We start from the raw sequence: 7,164 nt of genomic DNA, 5'->3' as shown, positions 1-7,164 counted from the left end.
AAAAAAAAAAAAAAAAATTCAGCGGCATAAATCAGTTTAGATGCAAAAAAAATCTCACCTGCTGTGAAAAAGAAAGAACTTTTTGTTTGGATTTCATTTGTACTTGAGAATTAATTACACACTGGAGGTTAAACCATCCAGACGTACAAGTTCCTTCACTTTTTCATGCAGATGTAAACATTTCTACTAGCAGAGCTGTAAACAACTATTTACCTGCTTTATTATCCATTTTATTTTATATTTGTCAGGATAAATAATTTAGAGCATTAATATTTAATGGAAGATTTTATGTTTTTAGACGCAAAATTGGAGAAAACCTTTGGTCGCACGCAAGACGGCGTCAGAATCGATCTGTAGCCGGAAGCGGAAATCGTAACTTTAGCCGGTTGTGTGAGCGGAAACTTTAGGAAACCCTTTGAAAACGATAGTTATAAACCTTTTCAGATCCATCAGCTTTTACGCTTTTGATTGAGAATAAAAGGAAACCCGTTTTTTCCCCAATAATCAGCTGAACAGAGCTGCTAAAATTTTGTTTTTTTTTTGTTTCGTCAATCAGCTGATCAGAGCCGGTAGAATTACTTTTTTTTTTTTTTCATAAATCAGCCGCAACATTTCAGGTTTTTTTTATTGTGAATCAGATTAGACAGATTTTTAGGCTATTTGGAGTTTAGGTAATATTTTAGCAACATGCTAGGTGTTTTGTCTAATTTAGGCTTTTTCAGCTTTTTGGGCTGTTTGAGTTTAGCTAATATTTCAGCTACATGTTAGTGGTTTTGGCTAATTAAGTTTTTTTCCCATTTTTTTTAGGATATTATGAAGCTAAGCTAATATTTCAGCTACATGCAGGCGGTTTTGGCTAATTTAGGTTTTCTTTTTTGTTTGTTTGTTTTTTTTACTTTTTTGGAGTTTATCTAATATTTCAGCCACATTTTAGGTTAATATTTTAGCTACATGCTAGCTGTTTTGGCTAATTTAGACTTTCTTTTTAATTTTTTTTTAGGCTGTTTTGAATTTTAGCTATTTTTTCAGCTACATGCTAGCTGTTTTTTTTTTGTCTAATTCGACATTTGGCTAATATTTTAGCTGGCTATCAGTTTCAGGGTTTTCATCTATCAACACTAGCATCTTTAGCGGCCAAATTCATCTTACAGCATTCACACTAGCTTTATATCTAGTTTATAATTATATTCAAAAGTTATGGTTTTAAAGTTTAAAGATATAGTTTTAGAGTGTTCCATAAATGTTTATCCTGTTCGACCTCAGGTGTGTTTTGGATTTTGGCCCTTGTGAGATTAAGTTTGACTCCCGTGCATTAAACGCTCTCCTGCTAGCTTGTAGCTTCTCAAACTCCCCAAGCTAACATTAGCGGTGCATCAAAAATGGTGGACAATATCAGAGCCATCCAGACAAACAATTCTGATTCCAGCTCAGACCAGGAGAACAAAGACGTTCATGGATCTACTCGTCTGCAGGTGGATGATCAGAATGGGGGGTGGAGCTGTGATTCTAGTTTTTACATGACAGATATGATGTTTTTCATGTTTTCTGCTCTTGATTTACAACAGTTTGAACAAAGAAATGCTCAGAAACTTTCTCAAAATCTCTCCTTAAGAACAGGTTAAAACAACTTTTGTTTTTATTGTAGTTGGTCTTCAAAGTTGAATCAAATTTGAATGTACCACCGATTACGTCCATAACTGGTCAGGGGTCCTGAAACACCGCCAGTCAAAAATTCAGTTTGTTTTACTTTGTATGTTTTCATATTTATGAGATTTTATTTCTGTTCCTTTTTTATTTTTTTGGATCAGACGTATAAAACTTTTTAACCACCTATTCTTGCTGAGATTCCATGAAAAGAAACCGTATTTTTGTGTGATTTACTAAAGTCTAAAGTAGTTTGTAAAGTCAAAGTAAGGAAATTGTGAGTCAAACGTGTGAATAGTTTGACCTAGAGCTTAATTATCTAAATATATGTCCTCTATCATCAGAAAAATGCCACGAGAACCGGCTAAAAACATCCATCAGAATGGGTCTTGAAGTTGAATCAAATGTGAATGTCGAGGACAAAACCTGAATTTATCTTCAGAAACGTTGAGGACTCAGAGCTGATTTATGATGAGGAGAAGCGTGGAAAGACGTTTCTCTCTCATCTCGCCGTTTCTTCTCCAGTTATCTCCGTGTAAATACAGCTGCACACGGCGCCCGTCTGAGGATGAAGTTCCTCCGTAATCTGGCCGTTCTGAACCAGCATAGATGGCCGGCGTCAAGCCGCAATCCCATTGGTGGTCAGCGTGGCTGAAACGCCGCCAGTGCCGGCGCCTTCCCGCTTCCCGCTCTGCCTCGGTGTTATCAGGTAACACACACTAGCATTAAATCCCACAACAAAATGAAAGCCTCCTTTTGGAAGCCTTCAGAAGAGACAAAGCGGCTGGCATCAAAAGCCCTTTAAGTGTTGGTGTTTTAATGTCATTACGGCACACAGACCAGGCAGGAGGAGGAACCAAAGAACCACAGATAGAGGCCTGAAAGGAGAAGAAGACCTGAAGGTACGTTTGCTGCAGAAAAACAAACAGCGAAGGGTTTATTAGGTTTGTGCGTGAATGCTGGAACAACAGTCTTTGCTGACAGCTTCTAAAGCTGCAGATTTGTGCCCATTAGTCACACATTTTAGCAAGAAGGTGGTTTGCAAAGTGCATTGATGGGGATTACAGTTCTATCCTTTCCTGTCTTTCTTTCTGTCTTTCTTCGGCGCACAAACATGCGGCTGATTCTGAGATGCCAGGAGGTTTCTGCACAGAAAGGAGCGGGGGAGGCATTGTATTTGTTTTCTAAAATGGCAATCCGTGGGGTATTAAGGAGCTTAATCTGCGATTAATATTTTAATGATACAAAATAAGCAGCGCCGTCTTAAGTTTCTCACTAAAAAAAGCTCTGCTGATACGCAGGAAGAAGGAAGTCGCGGGTCGAGATTACACGGCGGCGAGCGGGCGCGATTACACCGCGGGGGATTTGAATAATCTCGGGTTGAGTTTGAAATATTTTGTAATCGTAGATTAGTTTGAATAGCCGTGCTCTCCAGAGCGAGGATTAAAGATGTCAGGAGTTTGTGTCAGCATTCAAACACGCGTTTCAAGCTTTATTTAAAAGAACGATCTCAAACAATGACAAACGGCGATTAAAAAAACGTTCGATAAAATGAAAAGTTGTCAAAGATTTTAATAAACACAGAAACAAAAGTTAAGCAGAAAAAGAAGAAATAAAGATGTTTTAATATATTGGTACCTTTAAAAGCAGATGGGTTTAATTTCCATCATTTCGACTTTATCTTAATGTCAATATAATCGTAAATCTATATTTTATTGAACATTTGTGGGCTTGTGGGCTAAATTTGAGCGTAAACTTTCGTACCAAATGTACTTGTCTCATTTTATGTTTGCAAAAAATCAGTTTTCTTAAACTTTCTTTGTATTTTGATGCCGACTATTCATATTTGTGAAATTTGATTTCCGTTCCATTTTTATTTCTTTATTAGACAAATCAAAATGACATTTTTTACTGTCTATTCTTGTGGGGTTTTTTTCTTCATTTTTATGTAAATTAGTAAAAATAAATCTAAGAAAGTGTCAGAAAGTGAGAAATATTTTGGTTACATTTGTGAAAAGTTTGTGACATAAATAAAAGTAAACTGGAGACAAAAACTGGAACCTCTGAGCGCCCAGAAAAATGCATTTTCAGTCAAAATTACAGCTATTCTTCTCTAATAATCAATGTAATAGTCACATAAACTGATGGACATGTTATTATTGATTAGAATAAACATCTCACTTTCATTTGAAGCTGCTCCAGTTGGATTAACTGCTGCATTTTGGGAAGAGTGTTTGTAAAAGTTCTCATTTCAAAAGACTTTCTAAGTTAGTAAAATTAGGTTGTAATGTGTTATTTATTTAACACTTTTTACAGAATAACAGAATGTTTAAAAAACAGACAAATTAAAACATCCAAGACCGAGTGAACCCACTAAAAGCCAAAACCAAAGTTAATCCATTTCACTAAAATCTACAAAACCGAGCTGATCTGACGCAGCCACAAACGTCGGCGATTCCAAAGACGAGGAGCGACTGACCGTCCAGATATAAAAAGGTTTTGGTGAAAAGGTCAGTAATGAACGTCTGAGTTTGTCTCCACAAACTACAATTAAAAATGTAATCAGAATTTAACTGGAAGCCGACATAAAGAGGAACTATTTACAGACTCCAGTTCAAAGCTTTGCTGCAGAGATTTAGACAAAAATGATTTAACAGAAGTTTGTTCAGGAAAAAGAGAATTATAATCATCTAATCAGATACAAGTAGGAATTATTATTAAAGGTCTGATCTATAAAAGGCTTCGGTGTCACCACAGTTTGACTTGGCACCAAAAGTTCTCTTTAAATATGAACACAATTGTCTCAAACTTTGAGAAATGTGAGAAAACTCTGATGTTTGTGACCAAACTGAACGTTTGGAGACAAAAATGAGAATCTGACCATGAAGGAGGGACTGATACTGGACACTAACGTTGTGGTTTTGTGGTCACTTCTTTGAGCTACACAACTTACTCATGCGGTTTATGTGTTTTCAAGTAGTCGTGAGTTGGTAACATCTAAGTGACATACGACAGAAGGAGGAACTCTTCGACAACTTCTTAAAAAAACTCCTTTTTCTCCAACATAATTGTGTTTTTAATGTGTTTTTGCTGCATTTTTCTGATGATGGAGGGCACATATAAAGAAAACTAAGCTTAAAATTGCATTTCTGAATATTTCTTTATTCAAATCAGTCTGAATCAGGAGCAGATGAAAAAATACTGTAAAATTTTGGCAGAAAATAAGCTCTGGCTCCGCCCCCTTCTGATCATCCACAAATGGATCCATGAACGTCTTTGTTTTCCTCCTCTGAGCTGGAATCTGGATCTAAACTGATATATATATATATGTATATATGTGTTGATCATTTTTGGGGCATCAGTAGGATTAGGTGAGTGTGTAAACAGAGAACTCTCAGGATCGGAGAGGGGAAAGGGGGCGGGGATCTCCTAGAAATCAGCAGCTTTTTTGATTTTGGCTAAAAATGGCAAAACAATTAAAAGACAACTGGGAACGATTTGAAAATAGATGTTCAGAGTGAAAATGTAAAGAACTTTAAACACAATATTAATGTAAATAATCTCTCTTTGCTTTTTAGAAAAAATAAAAATAAAAATCCAGATGTTTCAGGGAGTTTATCTGGTTAAATAAAACGGTAAAGAAAACATTTTATTGTTTTGTAATCATTTGTATAAAAATTATTTGTTGCAATTCTGGATTTTTTTTTTCAAATTTAATGATTCATTACAGATGAAGTAATACATTTTTTAATATATTTCTTACCATTGTTTTTAAGCATTTAATTAAACCTAAAAATAAGTATAAAATGTAATATTTAAAGTTTACGCGTCACTGATCCGTTAAACACGTTAAGGTGTTTTGTAGGGCAAGAATTTCAAACAGTTCATTCCCCTGTTGAAGATGAATCTCTACAAACTGAAGGATATTAGTTTATAACTACATAATGTGAATGTATTAACGCACATTTTCTTTTTTTAACATTTTGATCCTTTCTTTTAAGTTTCTGCAGTTTCGTCACATTTTTCTGCTTCATCATTTAGATTCATCTCCACAGGAAATGCAAGTTTTCTGATTCAAGCTTCTTGAAAAGTTTGGGAGTTTCTGGCTACATTTTTTAGGTTTTTATTAAAAATGAATTCTTTTTAGGCAAATTCAAACATTTTGATTTCAATCCTTTGATTAGACAATAGAAGGAAAGTTTTGAGTGAAAACATCATCTGGAGTGCTGTTCCTTCCAGATCTTCCTCCATAAAACTCCTGAGCGGTCCGGATCACCAGGATCTGATCCGACTCAGCACTTCCTCCTCAAACGTATCCATTTCCAGTCAAACGACAAATAAGTTAAAGATCTAAAACATGATAATTATTAGATGATCCCGTTTTTCGCCTCATAATCCTGACGGGAGGAGGTCCGATGACCCGCTGACCTCCCTGACTGAAGAAGGACGAATGAAGGCAGATAACCATCAGCGTCTTTCCTCCAAGCGACTGAAGGTCCACACCGCCTGTAATTGGATTGGATCTGCACTCCCAGCATCAGTTCGGGAGATTAAGAGCGTTCCTTTTCATTCGGGGGGCGAGCACGGCCCGCCGGATCCTGAAAGGAACGTAACGGAAACATGGGAACGGGCCCAGCTGAGGAGGACTCCTGAAACTTGAAGGGTTGAACTCGTTAAAAGTTGTGGACGCAGAGAAACCAGATCGGGCTCCCCGTCAGGGTAAAGCGGCCTTAACTTGTTTATCTGCCTCTGCGTCGCCTGTGGGAAGAGGGAGGTTCTGTTCTGGACTGATAAGTCATCTATTTGAATGAATCTCCATTCTCACAGGTACGTAAATAAAAACAAGCCGTATTCCTCTTCCTTTCTTCCACTCCTCGACAATGAGCGGCGACGCTTACAGTAGATTAAATATCAGCATCAATAGACTTCCCCACGCTCGGTGTCGTATTCACTCCACTCCATGCCAAAAGACTAATATTAGTATCTCCAGAAAATAATCTCTCTTTATTTTGCAAGTTCCCCGCTAAGGCATTCACGTCGGCATTTATCAGAGGATTTAAATGCGGATGAAATAGTATATAAGCTGGATCCCCTCAGGAGAGGTTCTCATTCTCTTGTATTCTTTCAGACGAGCAGAGAAAAGGAGAAGGAGCACACTGCACCTTGGCGGAGGAAAGGGAGGAGGAGGAGGATGCTGAGGAGGAGGAGGAGGAATTAATTTTTCCCCTCTGGGAGAAACAACATGCCGGATCTGGAGAGTTGGATGGAATCTTCCCATCTTGCTGTGGTTGGCATTAAGAGGGTGGGGGCGCGGAGGAGATGAGAGGAAGGAGATGCCACGGTTGTTACTAATGATTTATTGTCTGAAATGTGAACGGTGTGGTGGTGGGTGCTCCAAACATTCTGCACATCTTTGTGTTTTTTTAATCTGACTCTTGATTTGGTGCCAGTAAATTCATAAAGAGACAAAAAAGAATAAAAATGCTGCTGGGAGTCCAAAACTTCACCAAGTGAAAAACA

At 37.4% G+C, this 7,164-nt stretch overlaps 1 long non-coding RNA gene across 1 annotated transcript in view; it reads left to right on the top strand.

The window, feature by feature from the left end:
• LOC112136533 overlaps window positions 1-6,823 on the top strand; it is a 10,487-nt gene extending 3,664 nt beyond the window's left edge. Inside the window, exons 2-4 of the long non-coding RNA XR_002917372.1 lie at window positions 2,170-2,353; window positions 2,483-2,546; window positions 6,773-6,823. This is a non-coding gene — a long non-coding RNA (uncharacterized LOC112136533). The remainder of the gene's footprint in view (window positions 1-2,169; window positions 2,354-2,482; window positions 2,547-6,772) is intronic.
• The last annotated feature ends 341 nt before the right edge of the window (window positions 6,824-7,164 follow it).

Source organism: Oryzias melastigma, linkage group LG16 (genome assembly GCF_002922805.2).
Source record: "Oryzias melastigma strain HK-1 linkage group LG16, ASM292280v2, whole genome shotgun sequence".
Taxonomy (NCBI): Eukaryota; Metazoa; Chordata; class Actinopteri; order Beloniformes; family Adrianichthyidae; genus Oryzias; species Oryzias melastigma.
Note: the sequence above shows the minus strand (reverse complement) of the source record. Positions and strands in the feature narration are given on the sequence as shown.